Source organism: Rhinoderma darwinii, chromosome 1 (genome assembly GCF_050947455.1).
Source record: "Rhinoderma darwinii isolate aRhiDar2 chromosome 1, aRhiDar2.hap1, whole genome shotgun sequence".
Classification (NCBI taxonomy): Eukaryota; Metazoa; Chordata; class Amphibia; order Anura; family Rhinodermatidae; genus Rhinoderma; species Rhinoderma darwinii.
The window spans coordinates 372,437,373-372,454,332 of NC_134687.1; the positions used below are offsets into that span (position 1 = coordinate 372,437,373).

A 16,960-nucleotide genomic window follows, 5' to 3' on the forward strand; every position below is an offset into this window, starting at 1 on the left:
AATCCACTAAAAACCTATTTAAATTTTGTGCCAATCTACTAATAAATAAGCAGCCAGTTCTAGAATTAGAGTTTTACACTTTTTTCAGGCTTCTCATTTGTAAGAGCAGCTCTTTCATTTTTCTGCAAATAAACCAATAAATTCGCAGCTAGTTCTGGAGTTATGTTTTTAAACTGTTATTTTGTCATGCTTCTCCTTTGTAAGACCAACTATAGGATAATGGAAGTATACGACTTGGGTGATTTCGAATAAAACCCACGACGTTGCATTAGCAGATATGTTGGCTTCATAGCTCAGTGGTTAGAGCACTGGTCTTGTAAACCAGGGGTCGTGAGTTCAATTCTCACTGGGGCCTTTATTGTTTGTGCCTAGAGTATCTAATAAGATAATTTCTTCATCACAGAAAATACTAAGATGTCATTTCCTTTCAGATAATTGCTTGGCCTAAACTGAAAATATTCAGACATCATTGTTTCATTCAATCCATTGTATATGTCCAACGTTAACATTTAAAAAAAGTTTTAAACAGGAAATTATGCATGTTTGATCTCCCATAGAAAAATTTGGAAAAAAATCTTGCCTCTGCTCGTAATATTTTTTAGGAATTCATGATGGAGAATTCTGTTCCTCATTCTGTTCCCCAAACACATCAATTCATTCAGTTGTGATTTCCAAACTGTCTAAAAGTTTGAATTGTTTCTTTGTTTCTGAAGCATGTTTCTGATACCTTAATGTAAATCATAAAGTTTTTTAGGAATTCATGATGGACAATTCTGTTTCTCTCCAATCCACTAAAAACCTATTTAAATTTTGTGCCAATCTACTAATAAATAAGCAGCCAGTTCTAGAATTAGAGTTTTACACTTTTTTCAGGCTTCTCATTTGTAAGAGCAGCTCTTTCATTTTTCTGCAAATAAACCAATAAATTCGCAGCTAGTTCTGGAGTTATGTTTTTAAACTGTTATTTTGTCATGCTTCTCCTTTGTAAGACCAACTATAGGATAATGGAAGTATACGACTTGGGTGATTTCGAATAAAACCCACGACGTTGCATTAGCAGATATGTTGGCTTCATAGCTCAGTGGTTAGAGCACTGGTCTTGTAAACCAGGGGTTGTGAGTTCAATTCTCACTGGGGCCTTTATTGTTTGTGCCTAGAGTATCTAATAAGATAATTTCTTCATCACAGAAAATACTAAGATGTCATTTCCTTTCAGATAATTGCTTGGCCTAAACTGAAAATATTCAGACATCATTGTTTCATTCAATCCATTGTATATGTCCAACGTTAACATTTAAAAAAAGTTTTAAACAGGAAATTATGCATGTTTGATCTCCCATGGAAAAATTTGGAAAAAAATCTTGCCTCTGCTCGTAATATTTTTTAGGAATTCATGATGGAGAATTCTGTTCCTCATTCTGTTCCCCAAACACATCAATTCATTCAGTTGTGATTTCCAAACTGTCTAAAAGTTTGATTTGTTTCTATGTTTCTGAAGCATGTTTCTGATACCTTAATGTAAAACATAAAATTTTTTAGGAATTCATGATGGACAATTCTGTTCCTCATTCTGTTCCCCAAACACATCAATTCATTCAGTTGTGATTTCCAAACTGTCTAAAAGTTTGAATTGTTTCTTTGTTTCTGAAGCATGTTTCTGATACCTTAATGTAAATCATAAAGTTTTTTAGGAATTCATGATGGACAATTCTGTTTCTCTCCAATCCACTAAAAACCTATTTAAATTTTGTGCCAATCTACTAATAAATAAGCAGCCAGTTCTAGAATTAGAGTTTTACACTTTTTTCAGGCTTCTCATTTGTAAGAGCAGCTCTTTCATTTTTCTGCAAATAAACCAATAAATTCGCAGCTAGTTCTGGAGTTATGTTTTTAAACTGTTATTTTGTCATGCTTCTCCTTTGTAAGACCAACTATAGGATAATGGAAGTATACGACTTGGGTGATTTCGAATAAAACCCACGACGTTGCATTAGCAGATATGTTGGCTTCATAGCTCAGTGGTTAGAGCACTGGTCTTGTAAACCAGGGGTCGTGAGTTCAATTCTCACTGGGGCCTTTATTGTTTGTGCCTAGAGTATCTAATAAGATAATTTCTTCATCACAGAAAATACTAAGATGTCATTTCCTTTCAGATAATTGCTTGGCCTAAACTGAAAATATTCAGACATCATTGTTTCATTCAATCCATTGTATATGTCCAACGTTAACATTTAAAAAAAGTTTTAAACAGGAAATTATGCATGTTTGATCTCCCATAGAAAAATTTGGAAAAAAATCTTGCCTCTGCTCGTAATATTTTTTAGGAATTCATGATGGAGAATTCTGTTCCTCATTCTGTTCCCCAAACACATCAATTCATTCAGTTGTGATTTCCAAACTGTCTAAAAGTTTGATTTGTTTCTATGTTTCTGAAGCATGTTTCTGATACCTTAATGTAAAACATAACATTTTTTAGGAATTCATGATGGACAATTCTGTTCCTCATTCTGTTCCCCAAACACATCAATTCATTCAGTTGTGATTTCCAAACTGTCTAAAAGTTTGAATTGTTTCTTTGTTTCTGAAGCATGTTTCTGATACCTTAATGTAAATCATAACGTTTTTTAGGAATTCATGATGGACAATTCTGTTTCTCTCCAATCCACTAAAAACCTATTTAAATTTTGTGCCAATCTACTAATAAATAAGCAGCCAGTTCTAGAATTAGAGTTTTACACTTTTTTCAGGCTTCTCATTTGTAAGAGCAGCTCTTTCATTTTTCTGCAAATAAACCAATAAATTCGCAGCTAGTTCTGGAGTTATGTTTTTAAACTGTTATTTTGTCATGCTTCTCCTTTGCAAGACCAACTATAGGATAATGGAAGTATACGACTTGGGTGATTTCGAATAAAACCCACGACGTTGCATCAGCAGATATGTTGGCTTCATAGCTCAGTGGTTAGAGCACTGGTCTTGTAAACCAGGGGTCGTGAGTTCAATTCTCACTGGGGCCTTTATTGTTTGTGCCTAGAGTATCTAATAAGATAATTTCTTCATCACAGAAAATACTAAGATGTCATTTCCTTTCAGATAATTGCTTGGCCTAAACTGAAAATATTCAGACATCATTGTTTCATTCAATCCATTGTATATGTCCAACGTTAACATTTAAAAAAAGTTTTAAACAGGAAATTATGCATGTTTGATCTCCCATGGAAAAATTTGGAAAAAAATCTTGCCTCTGCTCGTAATATTTTTTAGGAATTCATGATGGAGAATTCTGTTCCTCATTCTGTTCCCCAAACACATCAATTCATTCAGTTGTGATTTCCAAACTGTCTAAAAGTTTGATTTGTTTCTATGTTTCTGAAGCATGTTTCTGATACCTTAATGTAAAACATAAAAATTTTTAGGAATTCATGATGGACAATTCTGTTCCTCATTCTGTTCCCCAAACACATCAATTCATTCAGTTGTGATTTCCAAACTGTCTAAAAGTTTGAATTGTTTCTTTGTTTCTGAAGCATGTTTCTGATACCTTAATGTAAATCATAACGTTTTTTAGGAATTCATGATGGACAATTCTGTTTCTCTCCAATCCACTAAAAACCTATTTAAATTTTGTGCCAATCTACTAATAAATAAGCAGCCAGTTCTAGAATTAGAGTTTTACACTTTTTTCAGGCTTCTCATTTGTAAGAGCAGCTCTTTCATTTTTCTGCAAATAAACCAATAAATTCGCAGCTAGTTCTGGAGTTATGTTTTTAAACTGTTATTTTGTCATGCTTCTCCTTTGTAAGACCAACTATAGGATAATGGAAGTATACGACTTGGGTGATTTCGAATAAAACCCACGACGTTGCACTAGCAGATATGTTGGCTTCATAGCTCAGTGGTTAGAGCACTGGTCTTGTAAACCAGGTGTCGTGAGTTCAATTCTCACTGGGGCCTTTATTGTTTGTGCCTAGAGTATCTAATAAGATAATTTCTTCATCACAGAAAATACTAAGATGTCATTTCCTTTCAGATAATTGCTTGGCCTAAACTGAAAATATTCAGACATCATTGTTTCATTCAATCCATTGTATATGTCCAACGTTAACATTTAAAAAAAGTTTTAAACAGGAAATTATGCATGTTTGATCTCCCATGGAAAAATTTGGAAAAAAATCTTGCCTCTGCTCGTAATATTTTTTAGGAATTCATGATGGAGAATTCTGTTCCTCATTCTGTTCCCCAAACACATCAATTCATTCAGTTGTGATTTCCAAACTGTCTAAAAGTTTGATTTGTTTCTATGTTTCTGAAGCATGTTTCTGATACCTTAATGTAAAACATAAAATTTTTTAGGAATTCATGATGGACAATTCTGTTCCTCATTCTGTTCCCCAAACACATCAATTCATTCAGTTGTGATTTCCAAACTGTCTAAAAGTTTGAATTGTTTCTTTGTTTCTGAAGCATGTTTCTGATACCTTAATGTAAATCATAAAGTTTTTTAGGAATTCATGATGGACAATTCTGTTTCTCTCCAATCCACTAAAAACCTATTTAAATTTTGTGCCAATCTACTAATAAATAAGCAGCCAGTTCTAGAATTAGAGTTTTACACTTTTTTCAGGCTTCTCATTTGTAAGAGCAGCTCTTTCATTTTTCTGCAAATAAACCAATAAATTCGCAGCTAGTTCTGGAGTTATGTTTTTAAACTGTTATTTTGTCATGCTTCTCCTTTGTAAGACCAACTATAGGATAATGGAAGTATACGACTTGGGTGATTTCGAATAAAACCCACGACGTTGCATCAGCAGATATGTTGGCTTCATAGCTCAGTGGTTAGAGCACTGGTCTTGTAAACCAGGGGTCGTGAGTTCAATTCTCACTGGGGCCTTTATTGTTTGTGCCTAGAGTATCTAATAAGATAATTTCTTCATCACAGAAAATACTAAGATGTCATTTCCTTTCAGATAATTGATGGCCTAAACTGAAAATATTCAGACATCATTGTTTCATTCAATCCATTGTATATGTCCAACGTTAACATTTAAAAAAAGTTTTAAACAGGAAATTATGCATGTTTGATCTCCCATGGAAAAATTTGGAAAAAAATCTTGCCTCTGCTCGTAATATTTTTTAGGAATTCATGATGGAGAATTCTGTTCCTCATTCTGTTCCCCAAACACATCAATTCATTCAGTTGTGATTTCCAAACTGTCTAAAAGTTTGATTTGTTTCTATGTTTCTGAAGCATGTTTCTGATACCTTAATGTAAAACATAAAATTTTTTAGGAATTCATGATGGACAATTCTGTTCCTCATTCTGTTCCCCAAACACATCAATTCATTCAGTTGTGATTTCCAAACTGTCTAAAAGTTTGAATTGTTTCTTTGTTTCTGAAGCATGTTTCTGATACCTTAATGTAAATCATAACGTTTTTTAGGAATTCATGATGGACAATTCTGTTTCTCTCCAATCCACTAAAAACCTATTTAAATTTTGTGCCAATCTACTAATAAATAAGCAGCCAGTTCTAGAATTAGAGTTTTACACTTTTTTCAGGCTTCTCATTTGTAAGAGCAGCTCTTTCATTTTTCTGCAAATAAACCAATAAATTCGCAGCTAGTTCTGGAGTTATGTTTTTAAACTGTTATTTTGTCATGCTTCTCCTTTGTAAGACCAACTATAGGATAATGGAAGTATACGACTTGGGTGATTTCGAATAAAACCCACGACGTTGCACTAGCAGATATGTTGGCTTCATAGCTCAGTGGTTAGAGCACTGGTCTTGTAAACCAGGTGTCGTGAGTTCAATTCTCACTGGGGCCTTTATTGTTTGTGCCTAGAGTATCTAATAAGATAATTTCTTCATCACAGAAAATACTAAGATGTCATTTCCTTTCAGATAATTGCTTGGCCTAAACTGAAAATATTCAGACATCATTGTTTCATTCAATCCATTGTATATGTCCAACGTTAACATTTAAAAAAAGTTTTAAACAGGAAATTATGCATGTTTGATCTCCCATGGAAAAATTTGGAAAAAAATCTTGCCTCTGCTCGTAATATTTTTTAGGAATTCATGATGGAGAATTCTGTTCCTCATTCTGTTCCCCAAACACATCAATTCATTCAGTTGTGATTTCCAAACTGTCTAAAAGTTTGAATTGTTTCTTTGTTTCTGAAGCATGTTTCTGATACCTTAATGTAAATCATAACGTTTTTTAGGAATTCATGATGGACAATTCTGTTTCTCTCCAATCCACTAAAAACCTATTTAAATTTTGTGCCAATCTACTAATAAATAAGCAGCCAGTTCTAGAATTAGAGTTTTACACTTTTTTCAGGCTTCTCATTTGTAAGAGCAGCTCTTTCATTTTTCTGCAAATAAACCAATAAATTCGCAGCTAGTTCTGGAGTTATGTTTTTAAACTGTTATTTTGTCATGCTTCTCCTTTGTAAGACCAACTATAGGATAATGGAAGTATACGACTTGGGTGATTTCGAATAAAACCCACGACGTTGCATTAGCAGATATGTTGGCTTCATAGCTCAGTGGTTAGAGCACTGGTCTTGTAAACCAGGGGTCGTGAGTTCAATTCTCACTGGGGCCTTTATTGTTTGTGCCTAGAGTATCTAATAAGATAATTTCTTCATCACAGAAAATACTAAGATGTCATTTCCTTTCAGATAATTGCTTGGCCTAAACTGAAAATATTCAGACATCATTGTTTCATTCAATCCATTGTATATGTCCAACGTTAACATTTAAAAAAAGTTTTAAACAGGAAATTATGCATGTTTGATCTCCCATGGAAAAATTTGGAAAAAAATCTTGCCTCTGCTCGTAATATTTTTTAGGAATTCATGATGGAGAATTCTGTTCCTCATTCTGTTCCCCAAACACATCAATTCATTCAGTTGTGATTTCCAAACTGTCTAAAAGTTTGATTTGTTTCTATGTTTCTGAAGCATGTTTCTGATACCTTAATGTAAAACATAAAATTTTTTAGGAATTCATGATGGACAATTCTGTTCCTCATTCTGTTCCCCAAACACATCAATTCATTCAGTTGTGATTTCCAAACTGTCTAAAAGTTTGAATTGTTTCTTTGTTTCTGAAGCATGTTTCTGATACCTTAATGTAAATCATAAAGTTTTTTAGGAATTCATGATGGACAATTCTGTTTCTCTCCAATCCACTAAAAACCTATTTAAATTTTGTGCCAATCTACTAATAAATAAGCAGCCAGTTCTAGAATTAGAGTTTTACACTTTTTTCAGGCTTCTCATTTGTAAGAGCAGCTCTTTCATTTTTCTGCAAATAAACCAATAAATTCGCAGCTAGTTCTGGAGTTATGTTTTTAAACTGTTATTTTGTCATGCTTCTCCTTTGTAAGACCAACTATAGGATAATGGAAGTATACGACTTGGGTGATTTCGAATAAAACCCACGACGTTGCATTAGCAGATATGTTGGCTTCATAGCTCAGTGGTTAGAGCACTGGTCTTGTAAACCAGGGGTCGTGAGTTCAATTCTCACTGGGGCCTTTATTGTTTGTGCCTAGAGTATCTAATAAGATAATTTCTTCATCACAGAAAATACTAAGATGTCATTTCCTTTCAGATAATTGCTTGGCCTAAACTGAAAATATTCAGACATCATTGTTTCATTCAATCCATTGTATATGTCCAACGTTAACATTTAAAAAAAGTTTTAAACAGGAAATTATGCATGTTTGATCTCCCATAGAAAAATTTGGAAAAAAATCTTGCCTCTGCTCGTAATATTTTTTAGGAATTCATGATGGAGAATTCTGTTCCTCATTCTGTTCCCCAAACACATCAATTCATTCAGTTGTGATTTCCAAACTGTCTAAAAGTTTGAATTGTTTCTTTGTTTCTGAAGCATGTTTCTGATACCTTAATGTAAATCATAAAGTTTTTTAGGAATTCATGATGGACAATTCTGTTTCTCTCCAATCCACTAAAAACCTATTTAAATTTTGTGCCAATCTACTAATAAATAAGCAGCCAGTTCTAGAATTAGAGTTTTACACTTTTTTCAGGCTTCTCATTTGTAAGAGCAGCTCTTTCATTTTTCTGCAAATAAACCAATAAATTCGCAGCTAGTTCTGGAGTTATGTTTTTAAACTGTTATTTTGTCATGCTTCTCCTTTGTAAGACCAACTATAGGATAATGGAAGTATACGACTTGGGTGATTTCGAATAAAACCCACGACGTTGCATTAGCAGATATGTTGGCTTCATAGCTCAGTGGTTAGAGCACTGGTCTTGTAAACCAGGGGTCGTGAGTTCAATTCTCACTGGGGCCTTTATTGTTTGTGCCTAGAGTATCTAATAAGATAATTTCTTCATCACAGAAAATACTAAGATGTCATTTCCTTTCAGATAATTGCTTGGCCTAAACTGAAAATATTCAGACATCATTGTTTCATTCAATCCATTGTATATGTCCAACGTTAACATTTAAAAAAAGTTTTAAACAGGAAATTATGCATGTTTGATCTCCCATGGAAAAATTTGGAAAAAAATCTTGCCTCTGCTCGTAATATTTTTTAGGAATTCATGATGGAGAATTCTGTTCCTCATTCTGTTCCCCAAACACATCAATTCATTCAGTTGTGATTTCCAAACTGTCTAAAAGTTTGATTTGTTTCTATGTTTCTGAAGCATGTTTCTGATACCTTAATGTAAAACATAAAATTTTTTAGGAATTCATGATGGACAATTCTGTTCCTCATTCTGTTCCCCAAACACATCAATTCATTCAGTTGTGATTTCCAAACTGTCTAAAAGTTTGAATTGTTTCTTTGTTTCTGAAGCATGTTTCTGATACCTTAATGTAAATCATAAAGTTTTTTAGGAATTCATGATGGACAATTCTGTTTCTCTCCAATCCACTAAAAACCTATTTAAATTTTGTGCCAATCTACTAATAAATAAGCAGCCAGTTCTAGAATTAGAGTTTTACACTTTTTTCAGGCTTCTCATTTGTAAGAGCAGCTCTTTCATTTTTCTGCAAATAAACCAATAAATTCGCAGCTAGTTCTGGAGTTATGTTTTTAAACTGTTATTTTGTCATGCTTCTCCTTTGTAAGACCAACTATAGGATAATGGAAGTATACGACTTGGGTGATTTCGAATAAAACCCACGACGTTGCATTAGCAGATATGTTGGCTTCATAGCTCAGTGGTTAGAGCACTGGTCTTGTAAACCAGGGGTCGTGAGTTCAATTCTCACTGGGGCCTTTATTGTTTGTGCCTAGAGTATCTAATAAGATAATTTCTTCATCACAGAAAATACTAAGATGTCATTTCCTTTCAGATAATTGCTTGGCCTAAACTGAAAATATTCAGACATCATTGTTTCATTCAATCCATTGTATATGTCCAACGTTAACATTTAAAAAAAGTTTTAAACAGGAAATTATGCATGTTTGATCTCCCATAGAAAAATTTGGAAAAAAATCTTGCCTCTGCTCGTAATATTTTTTAGGAATTCATGATGGAGAATTCTGTTCCTCATTCTGTTCCCCAAACACATCAATTCATTCAGTTGTGATTTCCAAACTGTCTAAAAGTTTGAATTGTTTCTTTGTTTCTGAAGCATGTTTCTGATACCTTAATGTAAATCATAAAGTTTTTTAGGAATTCATGATGGACAATTCTGTTTCTCTCCAATCCACTAAAAACCTATTTAAATTTTGTGCCAATCTACTAATAAATAAGCAGCCAGTTCTAGAATTAGAGTTTTACACTTTTTTCAGGCTTCTCATTTGTAAGAGCAGCTCTTTCATTTTTCTGCAAATAAACCAATAAATTCGCAGCTAGTTCTGGAGTTATGTTTTTAAACTGTTATTTTGTCATGCTTCTCCTTTGTAAGACCAACTATAGGATAATGGAAGTATACGACTTGGGTGATTTCGAATAAAACCCACGACGTTGCATTAGCAGATATGTTGGCTTCATAGCTCAGTGGTTAGAGCACTGGTCTTGTAAACCAGGGGTTGTGAGTTCAATTCTCACTGGGGCCTTTATTGTTTGTGCCTAGAGTATCTAATAAGATAATTTCTTCATCACAGAAAATACTAAGATGTCATTTCCTTTCAGATAATTGCTTGGCCTAAACTGAAAATATTCAGACATCATTGTTTCATTCAATCCATTGTATATGTCCAACGTTAACATTTAAAAAAAGTTTTAAACAGGAAATTATGCATGTTTGATCTCCCATGGAAAAATTTGGAAAAAAATCTTGCCTCTGCTCGTAATATTTTTTAGGAATTCATGATGGAGAATTCTGTTCCTCATTCTGTTCCCCAAACACATCAATTCATTCAGTTGTGATTTCCAAACTGTCTAAAAGTTTGATTTGTTTCTATGTTTCTGAAGCATGTTTCTGATACCTTAATGTAAAACATAAAATTTTTTAGGAATTCATGATGGACAATTCTGTTCCTCATTCTGTTCCCCAAACACATCAATTCATTCAGTTGTGATTTCCAAACTGTCTAAAAGTTTGAATTGTTTCTTTGTTTCTGAAGCATGTTTCTGATACCTTAATGTAAATCATAAAGTTTTTTAGGAATTCATGATGGACAATTCTGTTTCTCTCCAATCCACTAAAAACCTATTTAAATTTTGTGCCAATCTACTAATAAATAAGCAGCCAGTTCTAGAATTAGAGTTTTACACTTTTTTCAGGCTTCTCATTTGTAAGAGCAGCTCTTTCATTTTTCTGCAAATAAACCAATAAATTCGCAGCTAGTTCTGGAGTTATGTTTTTAAACTGTTATTTTGTCATGCTTCTCCTTTGTAAGACCAACTATAGGATAATGGAAGTATACGACTTGGGTGATTTCGAATAAAACCCACGACGTTGCATTAGCAGATATGTTGGCTTCATAGCTCAGTGGTTAGAGCACTGGTCTTGTAAACCAGGGGTCGTGAGTTCAATTCTCACTGGGGCCTTTATTGTTTGTGCCTAGAGTATCTAATAAGATAATTTCTTCATCACAGAAAATACTAAGATGTCATTTCCTTTCAGATAATTGCTTGGCCTAAACTGAAAATATTCAGACATCATTGTTTCATTCAATCCATTGTATATGTCCAACGTTAACATTTAAAAAAAGTTTTAAACAGGAAATTATGCATGTTTGATCTCCCATAGAAAAATTTGGAAAAAAATCTTGCCTCTGCTCGTAATATTTTTTAGGAATTCATGATGGAGAATTCTGTTCCTCATTCTGTTCCCCAAACACATCAATTCATTCAGTTGTGATTTCCAAACTGTCTAAAAGTTTGATTTGTTTCTATGTTTCTGAAGCATGTTTCTGATACCTTAATGTAAAACATAACATTTTTTAGGAATTCATGATGGACAATTCTGTTCCTCATTCTGTTCCCCAAACACATCAATTCATTCAGTTGTGATTTCCAAACTGTCTAAAAGTTTGAATTGTTTCTTTGTTTCTGAAGCATGTTTCTGATACCTTAATGTAAATCATAACGTTTTTTAGGAATTCATGATGGACAATTCTGTTTCTCTCCAATCCACTAAAAACCTATTTAAATTTTGTGCCAATCTACTAATAAATAAGCAGCCAGTTCTAGAATTAGAGTTTTACACTTTTTTCAGGCTTCTCATTTGTAAGAGCAGCTCTTTCATTTTTCTGCAAATAAACCAATAAATTCGCAGCTAGTTCTGGAGTTATGTTTTTAAACTGTTATTTTGTCATGCTTCTCCTTTGCAAGACCAACTATAGGATAATGGAAGTATACGACTTGGGTGATTTCGAATAAAACCCACGACGTTGCATCAGCAGATATGTTGGCTTCATAGCTCAGTGGTTAGAGCACTGGTCTTGTAAACCAGGGGTCGTGAGTTCAATTCTCACTGGGGCCTTTATTGTTTGTGCCTAGAGTATCTAATAAGATAATTTCTTCATCACAGAAAATACTAAGATGTCATTTCCTTTCAGATAATTGCTTGGCCTAAACTGAAAATATTCAGACATCATTGTTTCATTCAATCCATTGTATATGTCCAACGTTAACATTTAAAAAAAGTTTTAAACAGGAAATTATGCATGTTTGATCTCCCATGGAAAAATTTGGAAAAAAATCTTGCCTCTGCTCGTAATATTTTTTAGGAATTCATGATGGAGAATTCTGTTCCTCATTCTGTTCCCCAAACACATCAATTCATTCAGTTGTGATTTCCAAACTGTCTAAAAGTTTGATTTGTTTCTATGTTTCTGAAGCATGTTTCTGATACCTTAATGTAAAACATAAAATTTTTTAGGAATTCATGATGGACAATTCTGTTCCTCATTCTGTTCCCCAAACACATCAATTCATTCAGTTGTGATTTCCAAACTGTCTAAAAGTTTGAATTGTTTCTTTGTTTCTGAAGCATGTTTCTGATACCTTAATGTAAATCATAACGTTTTTTAGGAATTCATGATGGACAATTCTGTTTCTCTCCAATCCACTAAAAACCTATTTAAATTTTGTGCCAATCTACTAATAAATAAGCAGCCAGTTCTAGAATTAGAGTTTTACACTTTTTTCAGGCTTCTCATTTGTAAGAGCAGCTCTTTCATTTTTCTGCAAATAAACCAATAAATTCGCAGCTAGTTCTGGAGTTATGTTTTTAAACTGTTATTTTGTCATGCTTCTCCTTTGTAAGACCAACTATAGGATAATGGAAGTATACGACTTGGGTGATTTCGAATAAAACCCACGACGTTGCACTAGCAGATATGTTGGCTTCATAGCTCAGTGGTTAGAGCACTGGTCTTGTAAACCAGGTGTCGTGAGTTCAATTCTCACTGGGGCCTTTATTGTTTGTGCCTAGAGTATCTAATAAGATAATTTCTTCATCACAGAAAATACTAAGATGTCATTTCCTTTCAGATAATTGCTTGGCCTAAACTGAAAATATTCAGACATCATTGTTTCATTCAATCCATTGTATATGTCCAACGTTAACATTTAAAAAAAGTTTTAAACAGGAAATTATGCATGTTTGATCTCCCATGGAAAAATTTGGAAAAAAATCTTGCCTCTGCTCGTAATATTTTTTAGGAATTCATGATGGAGAATTCTGTTCCTCATTCTGTTCCCCAAACACATCAATTCATTCAGTTGTGATTTCCAAACTGTCTAAAAGTTTGATTTGTTTCTATGTTTCTGAAGCATGTTTCTGATACCTTAATGTAAAACATAAAATTTTTTAGGAATTCATGATGGACAATTCTGTTCCTCATTCTGTTCCCCAAACACATCAATTCATTCAGTTGTGATTTCCAAACTGTCTAAAAGTTTGAATTGTTTCTTTGTTTCTGAAGCATGTTTCTGATACCTTAATGTAAATCATAAAGTTTTTTAGGAATTCATGATGGACAATTCTGTTTCTCTCCAATCCACTAAAAACCTATTTAAATTTTGTGCCAATCTACTAATAAATAAGCAGCCAGTTCTAGAATTAGAGTTTTACACTTTTTTCAGGCTTCTCATTTGTAAGAGCAGCTCTTTCATTTTTCTGCAAATAAACCAATAAATTCGCAGCTAGTTCTGGAGTTATGTTTTTAAACTGTTATTTTGTCATGCTTCTCCTTTGTAAGACCAACTATAGGATAATGGAAGTATACGACTTGGGTGATTTCGAATAAAACCCACGACGTTGCATTAGCAGATATGTTGGCTTCATAGCTCAGTGGTTAGAGCACTGGTCTTGTAAACCAGGGGTCGTGAGTTCAATTCTCACTGGGGCCTTTATTGTTTGTGCCTAGAGTATCTAATAAGATAATTTCTTCATCACAGAAAATACTAAGATGTCATTTCCTTTCAGATAATTGCTTGGCCTAAACTGAAAATATTCAGACATCATTGTTTCATTCAATCCATTGTATATGTCCAACGTTAACATTTAAAAAAAGTTTTAAACAGGAAATTATGCATGTTTGATCTCCCATAGAAAAATTTGGAAAAAAATCTTGCCTCTGCTCGTAATATTTTTTAGGAATTCATGATGGAGAATTCTGTTCCTCATTCTGTTCCCCAAACACATCAATTCATTCAGTTGTGATTTCCAAACTGTCTAAAAGTTTGATTTGTTTCTATGTTTCTGAAGCATGTTTCTGATACCTTAATGTAAAACATAACATTTTTTAGGAATTCATGATGGACAATTCTGTTCCTCATTCTGTTCCCCAAACACATCAATTCATTCAGTTGTGATTTCCAAACTGTCTAAAAGTTTGAATTGTTTCTTTGTTTCTGAAGCATGTTTCTGATACCTTAATGTAAATCATAACGTTTTTTAGGAATTCATGATGGACAATTCTGTTTCTCTCCAATCCACTAAAAACCTATTTAAATTTTGTGCCAATCTACTAATAAATAAGCAGCCAGTTCTAGAATTAGAGTTTTACACTTTTTTCAGGCTTCTCATTTGTAAGAGCAGCTCTTTCATTTTTCTGCAAATAAACCAATAAATTCGCAGCTAGTTCTGGAGTTATGTTTTTAAACTGTTATTTTGTCATGCTTCTCCTTTGTAAGACCAACTATAGGATAATGGAAGTATACGACTTGGGTGATTTCGAATAAAACCCACGACGTTGCATTAGCAGATATGTTGGCTTCATAGCTCAGTGGTTAGAGCACTGGTCTTGTAAACCAGGGGTCGTGAGTTCAATTCTCACTGGGGCCTTTATTGTTTGTGCCTAGAGTATCTAATAAGATAATTTCTTCATCACAGAAAATACTAAGATGTCATTTCCTTTCAGATAATTGCTTGGCCTAAACTGAAAATATTCAGACATCATTGTTTCATTCAATCCATTGTATATGTCCAACGTTAACATTTAAAAAAAGTTTTAAACAGGAAATTATGCATGTTTGATCTCCCATGGAAAAATTTGGAAAAAAATCTTGCCTCTGCTCGTAATATTTTTTAGGAATTCATGATGGAGAATTCTGTTCCTCATTCTGTTCCCCAAACACATCAATTCATTCAGTTGTGATTTCCAAACTGTCTAAAAGTGTGATTTGTTTCTATGTTTCTGAAGCATGTTTCTGATACCTTAATGTAAAACATAAAATTTTTTAGGAATTCATGATGGACAATTCTGTTCCTCATTCTGTTCCCCAAACACATCAATTCATTCAGTTGTGATTTCCAAACTGTCTAAAAGTTTGAATTGTTTCTTTGTTTCTGAAGCATGTTTCTGATACCTTAATGTAAATCATAACGTTTTTTAGGAATTCATGATGGACAATTCTGTTTCTCTCCAATCCACTAAAAACCTATTTAAATTTTGTGCCAATCTACTAATAAATAAGCAGCCAGTTCTAGAATTAGAGTTTTACACTTTTTTCAGGCTTCTCATTTGTAAGAGCAGCTCTTTCATTTTTCTGCAAATAAACCAATAAATTCGCAGCTAGTTCTGGAGTTATGTTTTTAAACTGTTATTTTGTCATGCTTCTCCTTTGTAAGACCAACTATAGGATAATGGAAGTATACGACTTGGGTGATTTCGAATAAAACCCACGACGTTGCACTAGCAGATATGTTGGCTTCATAGCTCAGTGGTTAGAGCACTGGTCTTGTAAACCAGGTGTCGTGAGTTCAATTCTCACTGGGGCCTTTATTGTTTGTGCCTAGAGTATCTAATAAGATAATTTCTTCATCACAGAAAATACTAAGATGTCATTTCCTTTCAGATAATTGCTTGGCCTAAACTGAAAATATTCAGACATCATTGTTTCATTCAATCCATTGTATATGTCCAACGTTAACATTTAAAAAAAGTTTTAAACAGGAAATTATGCATGTTTGATCTCCCATAGAAAAATTTGGAAAAAATCTTGCCTCTGCTCGTAATATTTTTTAGGAATTCATGATGGAGAATTCTGTTCCTCATTCTGTTCCCCAAACACATCAATTCATTCAGTTGTGATTTCCAAACTGTCTAAAAGTTTGATTTGTTTCTATGTTTCTGAAGCATGTTTCTGATACCTTAATGTAAAACATAAAATTTTTTAGGAATTCATGATGGACAATTCTGTTCCTCATTCTGTTCCCCAAACACATCAATTCATTCAGTTGTGATTTCCAAACTGTCTAAAAGTTTGAATTGTTTCTTTGTTTCTGAAGCATGTTTCTGATACCTTAATGTAAATCATAACGTTTTTTAGGAATTCATGATGGACAATTCTGTTTCTCTCCAATCCACTAAAAACCTATTTAAATTTTGTGCCAATCTACTAATAAATAAGCAGCCAGTTCTAGAATTAGAGTTTTACACTTTTTTCAGGCTTCTCATTTGTAAGAGCAGCTCTTTCATTTTTCTGCAAATAAACCAATAAATTCGCAGCTAGTTCTGGAGTTATGTTTTTAAACTGTTATTTTGTCATGCTTCTCCTTTGTAAGACCAACTATAGGATAATGGAAGTATACGACTTGGGTGATTTCGAATAAAACCCACGACGTTGCACTAGCAGATATGTTGGCTTCATAGCTCAGTGGTTAGAGCACTGGTCTTGTAAACCAGGTGTCGTGAGTTCAATTCTCACTGGGGCCTTTATTGTTTGTGCCTAGAGTATCTAATAAGATAATTTCTTCATCACAGAAAATACTAAGATGTCATTTCCTTTCAGATAATTGCTTGGCCTAAACTGAAAATATTCAGACATCATTGTTTCATTCAATCCATTGTATATGTCCAACGTTAACATTTAAAAAAAGTTTTAAACAGGAAATTATGCATGTTTGATCTCCCATAGAAAAATTTGGAAAAAAATCTTGCCTCTGCTCGTAATATTTTTTAGGAATTCATGATGGAGAATTCTGTTCCTCATTCTGTTCCCCAAACACATCAATTCATTCAGTTGTGATTTCCAAACTGTCTAAAAGTTTGATTTGTTTCTATG

At 33.3% G+C, this 16,960-nt stretch overlaps 19 non-coding genes across 19 annotated transcripts; all 19 read left to right on the forward strand.

Moving 5' to 3' along the window:
* The first annotated feature begins 282 nt into the window (after window positions 1-282).
* On the forward strand, window positions 283-355 carry TRNAT-UGU (transfer RNA threonine (anticodon UGU)). Its single transcript has one exon. It is a non-coding gene; the product is annotated as a tRNA-Thr (tRNA).
* A 712-nt stretch (window positions 356-1,067) lies between these two features.
* Window positions 1,068-1,140, forward strand: TRNAT-UGU (transfer RNA threonine (anticodon UGU)). The gene has a single exon. It is a non-coding gene; the product is annotated as a tRNA-Thr (tRNA).
* Window positions 1,141-2,004: 864 nt separating this feature from the next.
* Window positions 2,005-2,077, forward strand: TRNAT-UGU (transfer RNA threonine (anticodon UGU)). Its single transcript has one exon. It is a non-coding gene; the product is annotated as a tRNA-Thr (tRNA).
* An 864-nt stretch (window positions 2,078-2,941) lies between these two features.
* TRNAT-UGU (transfer RNA threonine (anticodon UGU)) lies at window positions 2,942-3,014 on the forward strand. Its single transcript has one exon. It is a non-coding gene; the product is annotated as a tRNA-Thr (tRNA).
* Window positions 3,015-3,878: 864 nt separating this feature from the next.
* TRNAT-UGU (transfer RNA threonine (anticodon UGU)) lies at window positions 3,879-3,951 on the forward strand. Its single transcript has one exon. It is a non-coding gene; the product is annotated as a tRNA-Thr (tRNA).
* An 864-nt stretch (window positions 3,952-4,815) lies between these two features.
* Window positions 4,816-4,888, forward strand: TRNAT-UGU (transfer RNA threonine (anticodon UGU)). The gene has a single exon. It is a non-coding gene; the product is annotated as a tRNA-Thr (tRNA).
* Window positions 4,889-5,751: 863 nt separating this feature from the next.
* Window positions 5,752-5,824, forward strand: TRNAT-UGU (transfer RNA threonine (anticodon UGU)). Its single transcript has one exon. It is a non-coding gene; the product is annotated as a tRNA-Thr (tRNA).
* A 712-nt stretch (window positions 5,825-6,536) lies between these two features.
* Window positions 6,537-6,609, forward strand: TRNAT-UGU (transfer RNA threonine (anticodon UGU)). Its single transcript has one exon. It is a non-coding gene; the product is annotated as a tRNA-Thr (tRNA).
* Window positions 6,610-7,473: 864 nt separating this feature from the next.
* TRNAT-UGU (transfer RNA threonine (anticodon UGU)) lies at window positions 7,474-7,546 on the forward strand. The gene has a single exon. It is a non-coding gene; the product is annotated as a tRNA-Thr (tRNA).
* A 712-nt stretch (window positions 7,547-8,258) lies between these two features.
* TRNAT-UGU (transfer RNA threonine (anticodon UGU)) lies at window positions 8,259-8,331 on the forward strand. The gene has a single exon. It is a non-coding gene; the product is annotated as a tRNA-Thr (tRNA).
* An 864-nt stretch (window positions 8,332-9,195) lies between these two features.
* TRNAT-UGU (transfer RNA threonine (anticodon UGU)) lies at window positions 9,196-9,268 on the forward strand. The gene has a single exon. It is a non-coding gene; the product is annotated as a tRNA-Thr (tRNA).
* Window positions 9,269-9,980: 712 nt separating this feature from the next.
* Window positions 9,981-10,053, forward strand: TRNAT-UGU (transfer RNA threonine (anticodon UGU)). The gene has a single exon. It is a non-coding gene; the product is annotated as a tRNA-Thr (tRNA).
* An 864-nt stretch (window positions 10,054-10,917) lies between these two features.
* Window positions 10,918-10,990, forward strand: TRNAT-UGU (transfer RNA threonine (anticodon UGU)). The gene has a single exon. It is a non-coding gene; the product is annotated as a tRNA-Thr (tRNA).
* An 864-nt stretch (window positions 10,991-11,854) lies between these two features.
* TRNAT-UGU (transfer RNA threonine (anticodon UGU)) lies at window positions 11,855-11,927 on the forward strand. The gene has a single exon. It is a non-coding gene; the product is annotated as a tRNA-Thr (tRNA).
* An 864-nt stretch (window positions 11,928-12,791) lies between these two features.
* Window positions 12,792-12,864, forward strand: TRNAT-UGU (transfer RNA threonine (anticodon UGU)). The gene has a single exon. It is a non-coding gene; the product is annotated as a tRNA-Thr (tRNA).
* Window positions 12,865-13,728: 864 nt separating this feature from the next.
* TRNAT-UGU (transfer RNA threonine (anticodon UGU)) lies at window positions 13,729-13,801 on the forward strand. The gene has a single exon. It is a non-coding gene; the product is annotated as a tRNA-Thr (tRNA).
* An 864-nt stretch (window positions 13,802-14,665) lies between these two features.
* Window positions 14,666-14,738, forward strand: TRNAT-UGU (transfer RNA threonine (anticodon UGU)). Its single transcript has one exon. It is a non-coding gene; the product is annotated as a tRNA-Thr (tRNA).
* An 864-nt stretch (window positions 14,739-15,602) lies between these two features.
* TRNAT-UGU (transfer RNA threonine (anticodon UGU)) lies at window positions 15,603-15,675 on the forward strand. The gene has a single exon. It is a non-coding gene; the product is annotated as a tRNA-Thr (tRNA).
* Window positions 15,676-16,538: 863 nt separating this feature from the next.
* Window positions 16,539-16,611, forward strand: TRNAT-UGU (transfer RNA threonine (anticodon UGU)). Its single transcript has one exon. It is a non-coding gene; the product is annotated as a tRNA-Thr (tRNA).
* The last annotated feature ends 349 nt before the right edge of the window (window positions 16,612-16,960 follow it).